At 47.2% G+C, this 14273-nt stretch overlaps 2 protein-coding genes across 4 annotated transcripts in view; one reads left to right on the top strand and one right to left on the bottom strand.

Annotated features, from left to right (window-relative positions):
* ARMC6 (armadillo repeat containing 6) overlaps window positions 1-12109 on the bottom strand; it is a 106049-nt gene extending 93940 nt beyond the window's left edge. Inside the window, exon 1 of one of the 2 annotated variants that reach the window (XM_063914542.1) lies at window positions 11957-12109. The gene's annotated coding sequence lies outside the window, so the exon portion shown is untranslated. Of the gene's footprint in view, window positions 1-11526; window positions 11698-11956 lie in introns of those variants that run through there. The other variant, XM_063914543.1, reaches the window with a different exon arrangement.
* Window positions 12110-12313: 204 nt separating this feature from the next.
* SUGP2 (SURP and G-patch domain containing 2) overlaps window positions 12314-14273 on the top strand; it is a 45512-nt gene continuing 43552 nt past the window's right edge. For both annotated transcript variants that reach the window (XM_063914541.1, XM_063914540.1), the window contains exon 1: window positions 12314-12422. The gene's annotated coding sequence lies outside the window, so the exon portion shown is untranslated. The remainder of the gene's footprint in view (window positions 12423-14273) is intronic.

Below are 14273 nucleotides of genomic sequence, written 5' to 3'. Positions count from 1 at the left end.
GCCAAGCTGGAGCTATTAGAATGATTGCTCCTTTTGCCTGTTTTATCTTTCTCACTACTCTGGGTAACAGAGATATTGGAGGGAACAGATATGCCAGCTGAAACCTCCATTCCACTGACAGTGCGTCTACCAGGACCGCTCCTGGGTCCCTTGCCGCTTCCCAATTTAGTACACCCGGGACAAATACTGCTAACAATGCCGGGAGATGGAGTTCCGCCCATTTTAGAATGGAAGTTACTTCCTCCATCAGACTCTTGCTGTGAGTTCCTCCTTGATGATTGAGGTATGCTACTGCCGTCGCATTGTCTGAGCGGATCTGGACTGGTCTTCCTTGTAGATTGTCCTTTGCCTGAACTAGGGCCAAGTAAATGGCTCTTATTTCTAACAGATTTATCGGCAGGCGACTTTCCCTTGCGGTCCATTTTCCCTGGAACCATAGGCTTCTGAGTACCGCCCCCCAGCATTGCAGGCTGGCATCTGTCGTCAGGACTTGCCACTCTTATCCAAAAGGGTCTCACCTTGTTTAAATGGTCTGTCTGTAGCCACCATGCTAGAGACCTTTTTACATTTACTGGAATCTTCATCATCTGTTTTTTTATTGTTTGATGATTTCCGTTCCATTTGGTCAAAATGAGATGCTTCAACTGTCTGGAGTGGAATTGCGCATATTCCACCATGTAGAAGGTTGATACCATCAGACCCAACAGTCGCATTACTGCATGGACTGACATTATCTGGGCTTGCAACGCTTCCTGAGCCATGACCTGCACCTTGACTATTTTCTTCTCTGGTAAGAGAACTCTCTGTAGGTCTGAATCCAATATGGCTCCCAAATGAACCATCCGCTGTGACGGATTCAGGGACGACTTCTCCCAATTTATGAGCCACCCGTGTCTCTGTAAACAAACTATTGTCTGTTGGAGATGGCTCAACAGTAAATCTTGCGACTGTGCTAAGATTAATAGGTCGTCTAGGTATGGGAATATTCTTATCCCTTGTTTGCGCAGACAAGCTGCCATAACCACCATGATCTTGGTTAACACCCTGGGTGCTGTAGCTAGCCCGAAGGGCAGAGCTTGGAACTGGAAGTGTTCCTTGAGGATGGCAAACCTGAGGTAACACTGATGTGATAGTGCTATAGGCACATGTAGGTAAGCATCCCGTACATCCAGAGATACCATATAGTCTCCCGGTTCCATAGCCAACCTTATGGAGCGTAACGTCTCCATGTGGAACTTCGGGATCCATATGTAATTGTTCAACATCTTCAGATTTAGAATTGGTTGATATGACCCATTTGGTTTCTGGATCAGAAACAGATTGGAGTAATACCCCTGTCCCTTTTGTGATGGAGGTACTGGGACAATCACACCTGACTGCAGTAATCTTTGGACTGCTTCTTGCAGGGCATTTGCCTTCGACTCTATACGAGACGGGCTGGTGCAAAAAAATCTTTGAGGAGGCTGCCTCCTGAATGGGAACCCATACCCCTGAGATACTACCTTCTGCACCCAGGCATCTGTTGTTGACTGTTGCCATGTGTGTGCAAATTGCAGGAGTCGGCCCCCAACCCTGGAATCCTCCAGGCGGAGGCCCGTCTCTTCAGGCTGAGGGTTTCTGTTCAGGTTTGGAAGCTGGCTTTTTGCTAGCCCACTGCTTCCTACCCCTTTTAAACTGGGGTTGTTTAGGGTCCTCTTTACCTTTCGCTTTGCTTTGCCAGTGAAATGAGCGAAATTTGAAACCCTTGGACTTAGGGTTATAGGTAGCCGGAAATCTGACCTTCTTCGATTCAGCCTCTGACTCTAGGATATCCGATAAAGGTTTTCCAAATAATATATTACCCACGAAAGGCAATGCTTCCAATTCCTTCTTGGACTCCGCATCTGCCTTCCAGGTCCGTAGCCAGACTGCTCTGCGAGCGACTACTGCCAGGGCTGAAGCTTTAGCAGCAACAGTGCCTACATCATTGGCTGCTTCTTCTAAATACTGGGCAGATTGTCTTAAACGGCAAAGACGATCCTCTTGCTCCCTAGTAGGAGAGGGGATGTCATTCTCTAGTTCCTCTTTCCATTCGCCCATTGCCTTTGCTACCCAGGCTGAAGCCATAGCAGGTCTTACCACTGCACCCACAAGAGAAAAAATATTTTTCAATAGGCTCTCTACCCTCCTGTCTGTGACATCATTCAAAGAGGTAGATGACAGTGGCAAAGCAGATTTATGCACGAGTCGCAGAACATGTGCATCTACTTTTGGAGGAACTTCTCTCATCGAACAATCTCCAGCAGGAAATGGATAATAAGAATCCCATCTCCTAGGAATCTTATACTTTTTACCGGGCGCTGCCCAAGACTCATCCATCATTTCCGTCAACTCCTCTGACGCTGGAAAGTCAGCTTTCACTGACTTTGTTCGTTTGAATACAGGTGCTTTTGCTTTTAACACTGTCTTGGCTGGTTCTTCCAGAGAAAGCACAGCCTTTACTGCATTAATGAGTTCAGCTACATCATCTGAACTAAAGCTCTGCGACTGATCATCATACGGAGTTGAATCTATTGTTTCCGCATCATTATCCGATGTATCCTCTTGTGTAGTCTGCCATACAGACGTATCTGTCTTAGTCTTACCTACCCCTTGGTTGCTTGTAGAGGCTACTGGAACCAAACCATAGGAAGGGAGCTGCATGTATGGGTTCATAGTGTAACCTAACCCTTGAGGGGGTGCTACTGGAGCTAACCTGTCCGCTATTGAAGACAGAGTCTTTGCGAACATATTCCATGGTGGCTCTACTGGAGGTTGAACTAACTCCTGTTTTTTACTTCGCTGAAAAGCGAAACAGTTTGCACACAAACCCTCATAAGTGACCAATTGAATCATATCAATTACCCCTGACTTACAAGATAAGCATGTTAGGGCTGTAGGAGTGCTTGACAAATTCTCCTCATCACTTTTGCCGCTCACAGACATTTTTTCTGATATTGACTACACAATTTTGTGACTGAACCACACCCTATAATCAGTATATAGAGGTGAAATCAATCTGACCACAGTGCACCTGATTTGAGGGTCAGAACAGGACTGACATTACACAGAAAAGTCAGCACACATACTAGCAGTCAGTCACATGTTAAAGCATTAGACATTGTCATATGAGAATACAACCTCCATAATAACTTATACATAAGTAGGAAAAATAAGAATTTACTTACCGATAATTCTATTTCTCGTAGTCCGTAGTGGATGCTGGGACTTCCGTAAGGACCATGGGGAATAGCGGCTCCGCAGGAGACTGGGCACAAAAGTAAAAGCTTTAGACTAGCTGGTGTGCACTGGCTCCTCCCCCTATGACCCTCCTCCAAGCCTCAGTTAGGATACTGTGCCCGGACGAGCGTACATAATAAGGAAGGATTTTGAATCCCGGGTAAGACTCATACCAGCCACACCAATCACACCGTACAACCTGTGATCTGAACCCAGTTAACAGTATGATAAACGTAGGAGCCTCTGAAAAGATGGCTCACAACAATAAACAACCCGATTTTTTTGTAACAATAACTATATACAAGTATTGCAGACAATCCGCACTTGGGATGGGCGCCCAGCATCCACTACGGACTACGAGAAATAGAATTATCGGTAAGTAAATTCTTATTTTCTCTGACGTCCTAGTGGATGCTGGGACTTCCGTAAGGACCATGGGGATTATACCAAAGCTCCCAAACGGGCGGGAGAGTGCGGATGACTCTGCAGCACCGAATGAGAGAACTCCAAGTCCTCCTCAGCCAGGGTATCGAATTTGTAAAATTTAGCAAACGTGTTTGCCCCTGACCAAGTAGCTGCTCGGCAAAGTTGTAAAGCCGAGACCCCTCGGGCAGCCGCCCAAGATATATTTTCAGGGCCCTGACTACGTCCAGCAACTTGGAGTCCTCCAAGTCCCTAGTCGCCGCAGGTACCACAATAGGCTGGTTCATGTGAAACGCTGAAACCACCTTAGGGAGAAATTGAGGGCGAGTCCTCAGTTCTGCCCTGTCTGAATGAAAAATTAGGTAAGGGCTTTTATATGATAAAGCCGCCAATTCAGAGACACGCCTGGCTGAAGCCAGGGCTAACAGCATGACCACTTTCCATGTGAGATATTTCAATTCCACAGTTGTGAGTGGTTCAAACCAATGTGATTTTAGGAGACTCAACACTACATCGAGATCCCAAGGTGCCACTGGAGGCACAAAAGGAGGCTGTATATGCAGTACCCATTTGACAAACGTCTGAACTTCAGGCACTGAAGCCAGTTCTTTTTGGAAGAAGATTGACAGGGCCGAAATTTGAACCTTAATGGACCCTAATTTTAGGCCCATAGATAGTCCTGTTTGCAGGAAATGCAGGAAACGACCCAGTTGAAATTCCTCTGTAGGGGCCTTCTTGGCCTCACACCACGCAACATATTTCCGCCAAATGCGGTGATAATGTTTTGTGGTTACATCCTTTCTGGCCTTGACCAGGGTAGGGATGACTTCATCTAGAATGCCTTTTTTCCTTCAGGATCCGGCGTTCAACCTCCATGCCGTCAAACGCAGCCGCGGTAAGTCTTGAAACAGACAAGGTCCCTGCTGGAGCAGGTCCTTTCTGAGAGGTAGAGGCCACGGGTCCTCCGTGAGCATCTCTTGCAGTTCCGGGTACCAAGTTCTTCTTGGCCAATCCGGAGCCACGAGTATAGTTCTTACTCCTCTCCTTCTTATGATTCTCAGTACTTTGGGTATGAGAGGCAGAGGAGGGAACACATACACCGACTGGTACACTGTTACCAGAGCGTCCACCGCTATTGCCTGAGGGTCCCTTGACCTGGCGCAATATCTGTCCAGTTTTTTTGTTGAGACGGGACGCCATCATGTCCACCTTTGGTTTTTCCCAACGGTTTACAATCACTTGGAAGACTTCTGGGTGAAGTCCCCACTCCCCCGGGTGGAGGTCGTGTCTGCTGAGGAAGTCTGCTTCCCAGTTGTCCACTCCCAGAATGAACACTGCTGACAGTGCTACCACATGATTTTCCGCCCAGCGGAGAATCCTTGCAGCTTCTGCCATTGCCCTCCTGCTTCTTGTGCCGCCCTGTCTGTTGACGTGGGCGACTGCCGTGATGTTGTCCGATTGGATCAATACCGACTGACCCTGAAGCAGAGGCCTTGCTTGACTTAGGGCATTGTAAATGGCCCTTAGTTCCAGGATATTTATGTGAAGAGACGTTTCCATGCTTGACCACAAGCCCTGGAAATTTCTTCCCTGTGTGACTGCTCCCCAGCCTCTCAGACTGGCATCCGTGGTCACCAGCATCCAATCCTGAATGCCGAATCTGCGGCCCTCTAGAAGATGAGCACTCTGTAACCACCACAGGAGAGACACCCTTGTCCTCGGAGATAGGGTTATCCGCTGATGCATCTGAAGATGCGATCCGGACCATTTGTCCAGCAGATCCCACTGAAAAGTTCTTGCATGGAATCTTCCGAATGGAATTGCTTCGTAAGAAGCCACCATTTTTCCCAGGACTCTCGTGCATTGATGCACTGACACTTGGCCTGGTTTTAGGAGGTTCCTGACTAGCTCGGATAACTCCCTGGCCTTCTCCTCCGGGAGAAACCCCTTTTTCTGGACTGTGTCCAGAATCATCCCCAGGAACAGTAGACGTGTTGTTGGAATCAGCTGTGATTTTTGGATATTTAGAATCCACCCGTGCTGACGTAGCACTACCTGAGACAGTGCTACTCCGAACTCTAACTGTTCCCTGGATCTTGCCCTTATCAGGAGATCGTCCAAGTAAGGGATAATTAAGACGCCTTCTCTTCGAAGAAGAATCATCATTTCGGCCATTACCTTGGTAAAGACCCGGGGTGCCGTGGACAATCCAAACGGCAGCGTCTGAAACTGATAATGACAGTTTTGAACCACAAACCTGAGGTACCCCTGGTGAGAAGGGAAGATTGGGACATGGAGATAAGCATCTTTGATGTCCAGAGATACCATATAGTCCCCTTCTTCCAGGTTCGCTATCACTGCTCTGAGTGATTCCATCTTGAATTTGAACCTTTTTATGTAAGTGTTCAAGGATTTCAGATTTAAAATTGGTCTCACCGAGCCGTCCGGCTTCGGTACCACAAACAGCGTGGAATAATACCCCTTTCCCTGTTGTAGGAGGGGTACCTTGATTATCACCTGCTGGGAATACAGCTTGTGAATAGCTTCCAATACTGCCTCCCTGTCGGAGGGAGACGTTGGAAGAGCAGACTTCAGGAATCGGCGAGGGGGAGACGTCTCGAATTCCAATTTGTACCCCTGTGATACTACCTGCAGGATCCAGGGGTCCACTTGCGAGTGAGCCCACTGCGCGTTGAAATTTTTGAGACGGGCCCCCACCGTGCCTGAGTCCGCTTGTAAAGCCCCAGCGTCATGCTGAAGACTTGGCAGAAGCGGGGGAGGGCTTCTGCTCCTGGGAAGAGGCTGCCTGGTGCAGTCTTTTTCCTCTTCCTCTGCCCCGGGGCAGAAATGAGTGGCCTTTTGCTCGCTTGTTCTTATAGGAACGAAAGGACTGAGTTTGAAAAGACGGTGTCTTTTTCTGCTGAGAGGTGACCTGGGGTAAAAAGGTGGACTTTCCAGCCGTTGCCGTGGCCACCAGGTCTGATAGACCGACCCCAAATAACTCCTCCCCTTTATACGGCAATACTTCCATATGTCGTTTGGAATCTGCATCACCTGACCACTGTCGCGTCCATAACGCCCTTCTGGCAGAAATGGACATCGCATTCACTCTTGATGCCAGGGTGCAAATATCCCTCTGTGCATCACGCATATATAGTAATGCATCCTTTAAATGCTCTATAGTTAATAAAATACTGTCCCTATCCAGGGTATCAATATTTTCAGTCAGGGAATCCGACCAAGCCACTCCAGCGCTGCACATCCAGGCTGAGGCGATTGCTGGTCGCAGTATAACACCAGTATGTGTGTATATACCTTTTAGGATATTTTCCAGCCTTCTATCAGCTGGTTCCTTGAGGGCGGCCGTATCAGGAGACGGTAACGCCACTTGTTTTGATAAGCGTGTGAGCGCCTTATCTACCCTAGGGGGTGTTTCCCAACGTGCCCTAACCTCTGGCGGGAAAGGGTATAGTGCCAATAATTTGTTAGAAATCAGCAGTTTTTTATCGGGGGAAACCCACGCTTTATCACACACCTCATTTAATTCCTCTGATTCAGGAAAAACTACTGGTAGTTTTTTCACACCCCACATAATACCCTTTTTTGTGGTACTTGTAGTGTCAGAAATGTTCAATGCCTCCTTCATTGCCGTGATCATGTAACGTGTGGCCCTACTGGACATTACGTTTGTCTCCTCACCGTCGACACTGGATTCAGTATCCGTGTCTGGGTCTGTGTCGACCATCTGAGGTAACGGGCGTTTTAGCGCCCCTGATGGTGTCTGAGACGCCTGAACAGGCACTAACTGATTTGCCGGCTGTCTCATGTCGTCAACAGTTTTTTGCAAAGTGCTGACATTGTCACGTAATTCTTTAAATACGACCATCCAGTCAGGTGTCGACTCCCTAGGGGGTGACATCACTAACACAGGCAATTGCTCTGCTTCCACATCATTTTCCTCCTCATACATGTCGACACAATCGTACCGACACCCAGCACACACACAGGGAATGCTCTGATAGAGGACAGGACCCCACTAGCCCTTTGGGGAGACAGAGGGAGAGTTTGCCAGCACACACCAGAGCGCTATATATATGCAGGGATAACCTTATATAAGTGTTACTCCCTGTTATAGCTGCTGTATTATATATTAGCTGCCAATAGTGCCCCCCCTCTCTTGTTTTACCCTGATTCTTGTAGCAGGACTGCAGGGGAGAGTCAGGGAGCCGTCCTTCCAGCGGAGCTGTGAGGGAAAATGGCGCTTGTGTGCTGAGGAGATAGGCTCCGCCCCCTTCTCGGCGGCCTTTTCTCCCGCTTTTTTCAGGAAAACTGGCAGGGGTTAAATGCATCCATATAGCCTAGGAGCTATATGTGATGCATTTCTTTAGCCATATAAGGTTTTTATAGTGTTTTATTGCGTCTCAGGGCGCTCCCCCCCAGCGCCCTGCACCCTCAGTGACCGGAGTGTGAAGTGTGCTGAGAGCAATGGCGCACAGCTGCAGTGCTGTGCGCTACCTTATTTGAAGACAGGAACGTCTTCTGCCGCCGCTTTCTCCGGACCTCTTCGCTCTTCTGGCTCTGTAAGGGGGCCGGCGGCGCGGCTCCGGGACCCATCCAGGCTGAACCTGTGATCGTCCCTCTGGAGCTAATGTCCAGTAGCCAAGAAGCCCAATCCACTCTGCACGCAGGTGAGTTCGCTTCTTCCCACGATGCAGTGAGCCTGTTGCCAGCAGTACTCACTGAAAATAAAAAACCTATTTAAACTTTTACTTCTAAGTAGCTCAGGAGAGCCACCTAGCAATGCACCCTTCTCGTTCGGGCACAAAAATCTAACTGGGGCTTGGAGGAGGGTCATAGGGGGAGGAGCCAGTGCACACCAGCTAGTCTAAAGCTTTTACTTTTGTGCCCAGTCTCCTGCGGAGCCGCTATTCCCCATGGTCCTTACGGAAGTCCCAGCATCCACTAGGACGTCAGAGAAATTGTACTTCTGTTTAACTGGTTCTTTTTCAACATAACATGCAGAAAACACAGTAATATACAGGTCTCATATGCAATAGGTACTAAAAATTAACAGTGCACACTAAGAAGTAGAAGGAATTTTTAGTACTGTATACCCTGCCTCCAGGGAGCGGGATACAGGGAGACTCACCACACTTCCATATCCAAGCAAAGACGCTCGTAAGACGCTGAGTGGATTCAGACGCTACTGGTGTACACTGCCGCTCTTGGTAACTGATAACGGACACGGACGCTCACCAACGGACACGGATGCTGAGCGACTCCACGTGCATGCAGACACTAAAGGCCTGCGACTCGGTCTGGGCGGGTTTATATCCAGTGTACACAACCGCAGCGTCTAAGCTGCGACCGAGTACCCTCGTGGTAGCGTCTGAGCCGGAAGTGAGGTCATTCAGTTCATGAAACGAGAGACACGCGGGAACTGGCCATGAACTCGGAGGAGGGACGGCCAGGAGAGCGTCTGAAACCCCCTGTTGACTTAAACTCCCAGGATCGCGGCCTCACCTAGTCCTGGCGCCTATGATCCCCAGAGCTTAGCGCTGTCACACTCGAGATGTTCGGCGCATCAACACACTGTTTGCAGTCTCCACCAAATCAGTGTAGCTGTGTCCTGACCCCTCTAGTAAGAGGAAGCCCATAGACTCACCGTCTCCTCATGCTCCGGCCACAGCCTGGTAACGTCTGCTGGACCTGCTAGAACATACGACACAGACGCCCGTCGAGACAGCACTGATACCCGAAGGTAAGCGTTGTTGCGACCCGGTGGGGAGTTGTTGGAGCGACTCTTTCTAATATGCGTTTAAGACGCTGTTAAGAGAAGTCGCTCAAAAACCAAAACAGTAAGTCTATAAAAATTTAAAGTAATGAAACTTGAGGCTGCTTTCACAGCAGCCCTGTGACCATGCGGCTCCTGCCGCACCAAGCAAAAAACTGATCTGACTGAGTCAGTGGGCGGGACTATATAGTGGAGGCCCCAATGCATCCTGGGAGGCCAGAAAGCTCGTGACCGTGTTGGTGCCATTTTCGCTGTCGCTCGACAATATCCCAATGTTATCCTGTGGATAATCCTGTGGACCCAGCCAGAGAAATCTTGTTTTATAGTTTTATGTGTGTTCATTCACAAAATACAATAACTTCATGTAGGCTTTTTCCCATGCATAATGGTCTTTATATCACCTTCCTCCCAGTAGGACACAAAACACTTTATATTGCAGGGGATGAAGCAACTATCAGTTCAATCTACTCAATCACAGGATACAAACTGAAAGGAAATAAAAAAGGAACAAGGAACAAGGCTCAAATAATTTACTAATGTTAAAAATGTGTTTCATTTCAGCCAATCCATTCAATATTAATACAATTGTAAAAAAAAAGTGGTAAGCGCAGAAGCAGACCATTATACTGGGAATAACTAGCAGGCAGGTATGCCCTCTACAAGCACATTGTGAAGTGCTATTGCCAACTTATTAGATGGTGTATGGTTTTTTTTACCACATGGCAGTATTTTTCTAGAAAATTTAGAGTACAGTTTCTCAAAATGCTTGTATCCCGTACAAATACGTCTATAAAGTGCTCAGTATCATCTATCAATTAGTCCCTAGTACATCCTCAACTTATTACAAACATCATTAAGATGTGACAACAAGCATCTAGAATTCTGTCATGTAGTGTAGTATGAATTACTGGCAAATAGAAAACAATAGCAGGAATTACACGTGGAACACAAGGTTCAATATATGAGAGAAAAAGAGCAAACGCCTGCAGGAAAATATTCCATGGACCGCTTTCTCCTCTGTAAATGTAAGAAAAATACCTATGTGGGGAGTTTTAATTTAGCGTGAAGTTATGCTAGGCTGCGCAATTATCAGCTAAATACAGCAGTGCAGACATACCAAGCATTCCCTCACAATTCTATGGGGTGCTAAGGAAAACTTGCAATACCATCAGGACATTTTATGCAGTTCCGGAAGAGCACATCACATAAATGTTTTTAAATGAATTGTTAATTACTGTATATGTCTAGAACATGCTTTACACACAAACGAGTTTCTCTGGTTTTCAGCAACTTTAACTGACAGCACTGCCCCCTTAACCAGGGATATAAATGACATAGACAGAGAACTAAACATTCCACTGGGTAGTGAATTACAATAATTACATTATTCCATACACTTAATAAAATGTCTTCTTGGCACTATAAAATAACTAAACTCAGGTCTTTGAAGGGTGCCAACATCATTTTCCAAAAAAATCTACCAGAACAGCAAGCATTTTACATCCATCACATAATATAGGAGGTATGTACTAAGCAGGGAAATGCAGTCAGAGCTCTGAAAACTGCTCTATTCAGAAGTTTTGCACAATCGCCATACGCTTCATGATCTGGAATGTTAAACTTTCAGGAGCTTGTGCCCGCCAAGACATCTATAGATGGCATTGCCTATGGGATTCTTTCTCAGAAACTCCTGGAGAGGGAGCTGAAAGTTTCCCCCCCTCCCTTCCCTCCTGCTGCAGTGCACGTGTCAGCCCATGCATGCACAGATAGGACTCTGGGTCAAAAATCCAGAAGTCCTATGATCTCACAGGACACTGGAATTTTCTTCAAGCATATGGCATTCACAGACACCATTATGTTCGCGAAGCGTGGCAAGATGTATCGCAGGCAAAATTCAATGCTTGATATATCCCGCCCTGTGACATCACAGATCCTTTAGCCCACTTGCATTTAGCATCTCCTGGCAGATTTTACTGGTTGAGCTGTCTTGAGCATATTTATTCATAAATATTCATGCTTACAGTGTTAATAAAAGCCCATATGCATATTACCATACATGGTGCTACACATTCCAGGCGGCACATTGCATTGATTTGAATTCTTGCCATGATAGCACTTCTATGGGGAGTGAGGGAAAGCTACTGGCAACGAAGCACATCTCTGCCCACACCACGATTCAGTAATCTAAATCAGGCATTCCCAACGTTGGTCCTCAAAGCTCACTAACTACATGTTTTAGGGATATCCAGGATTCAGCACCGATGGTTAAATCAAAATAACTGAGATACTAATTGAGTCACCTGTGCTCAATCATGGATGTCCCTAAAACCTGGCCTGTTAGTGTGCCATGAGGATCGGGGATGGAAATGCCTGATCTAAATAATTCATAAGAAAACACAAGAGCAGGAGCAGGTTCCCTATCTATAGGGATCACGATCTGTTACAGGTATAGCATGCGCCCAGCACTGTGCCCGGGGTTACCGAAGAAACAAGCATGTAGCGTGCACTCCGATGGAAGAGACGAGGCTTCTCCTTATGCAGCAGATAGAAGACAACTGCGGCTGACATAGCAACAACGGGCGGAAATGACGAAATTATACAGCGGCGCCTCGCGGCTAACCATAGGAGGGCAAAGCAGTGTTCCGTGTCTGAAAAAAACCAATCCGACAAAAACCTGAAGTTTATATTTACACAATTTCAGTCTAGTGACGCGTGTAAGCAGGTTTTTTTTTTGTGTTTTTTTTATTATTGTGAGGAGACAGCTTTTTGACCTTACTAATAGTGTTTCCGGGTTACCAGCGTCATGCGTCATGACGTAATAGATTGGCGCGCAACGTGCTGGGTGTTGCGTGTTTGCAGTTTCCGTTTGCCATTTTGAGGCGCGAGCAGTGCGTGTGTCGGTGACTCTGTGTGGACGGTGGTGCTGTGTAACTGGAGCGGTGTGCAGGTAATTCTGTGTGGAACCCATCAGCTATGGGTCTCGTCTCCCCTCATCCCCCGGCAGCCCTGTGCTGTGTGTGTGACGCTCGGCTCCGCGGACGCAGTTCCCGCGTGTGGCCTCTGCAGGCGCCGGAGCCTATTGTGCTCCCAGGTCACTTCTTTATTTGCAGGAGGGCAGGCTTATATATTTGTTTGATTTGTTTATGTAGTGTTTCATGCCGTTCCAAAGATTATACGTAAAAGTCTGTTCAAGTTCAGAACATGGAACCCCTATGGGTTATCATAACTAAGCTGCTTCAGAACACCATTAAACTTGTTCAGCTCGCGCTGCTTCGCACACCACAGGTTATTTGTGCGCGTGGATAGTGTTCTGAGGCAGTTTAGTTATGCACGGACGGTGTAATGGTTAGCATTGAGGTCATGGGTTCAGTTTCCACCATGGTTCTAACTGTGTGGAGTTTGTATATTCTCTCCGTGCTTGCGTGAGTTTCCTCCCACAGTCCAAAAATATACTGGTAGGTTAACTGGCTCCAAACAAAAAAGTTAACCCCAGCATTAAGTGTGGTGAACATGTGGTAAGGAATATAGGCCCAGGTTAATCAAGCATTGGAGAGTGATAAAGTACCAACCAATAAACTCCTAACAGTCATTTTTCAGATACAGCCTGTAACATGGCAGTTAGGAGCTGATTGGTGCTTTATCACTGTGCAATTTATCACTCCACAAGGCTTGATAAATCTGGCCCATAGCGTGTAGGTCCCACTGGGACAGGGACTGATGTGGAAGGCCAAATATTCCCTTTAAAGTGCTGCACTATATAAATAACTGGTATTTAATTTCCATGTTCTGAAATTAGACGGCAACCCTGATTCTAACTCGTCCCCATAAATGATTGTTATACTCTTGTTCTGAAAGAAACTAGTATTTTTGCTTTGATATGTGCGTGCAGGAGCACACCTGACTCGCACTCTGCAAAGGACATCTCCATTCCGATAGATACATACCCCCTGTAATAATGTGCTGCCGTGGTGTATCCCGGTGTTGACAATATTCTTGGGTTCTGTTTTTGGGGTGCAAGGTAAAGTCATTGGGGTCGATTCTATTCGGCAACTAATGAATAGCGCCGGGAATTAGCTCCCGACGCTATTCAATTCAGCAACTAGTTACGTCGGCGATGGCCCGTTCTCGCCGACAAAACAGGTTGAATTGTCGGGAGAACGGGCATTCTCCGAATTAACTCCCTGGCGCGAGGCAGCACTTTTGTCGGGTTTCTCTTCTCATCCCCCGGGGATGAGAGAAGAATTCCCGACAATTGCAGGTAATTAGTTGCTGAATTGAATAGCGTCGGGAGCTAATTCCCGGCGCTATTCATTAGTTGCCGAATAGAATCGACCCCTTTGATTGTCAAGTAGCTCCATTCCAACAGCAATTCACACCCATCATCACTAATACTGCTTTTACACTAAAATCACAGGTCGCAGTCGGGAGCCTGACACAGGTGCTACCCGCGTGAGCCCCCTTTCCCACTGCAGTCACCACCCATCATATTGCCGGGTTGGCGATGTTGCCTGTTATGGGGCGGCACTTGGAGATCACATTATCTCCAAGCGCTGCCTGTACATCACTGTGAACGGTAAGTCTGGTCGATGCAACCCGGCTCCCGTTTACACTGCACAGTTTGCCGTGCTCAAGCTTGCAAACTACTTGAGTTGGAATACTGGGTCACCCGACCCGGATTATTCCAACTCTCCCCTTTTACACCAACCAGCAACACGGGTTATGCACACTCACGTACAATAACCCGTGTTATATGCTGGCGGTGTAAAAGGGGTATTATTCAGTTGCCCCCATATTGGCT

The sequence above is a fragment of the Pseudophryne corroboree genome, chromosome 1 (assembly GCF_028390025.1).
Source record: "Pseudophryne corroboree isolate aPseCor3 chromosome 1, aPseCor3.hap2, whole genome shotgun sequence".
NCBI lineage: Eukaryota > Metazoa > Chordata > Amphibia > Anura > Myobatrachidae > Pseudophryne > Pseudophryne corroboree.
This window is presented reverse-complemented; position numbering and strand designations above follow the sequence as displayed.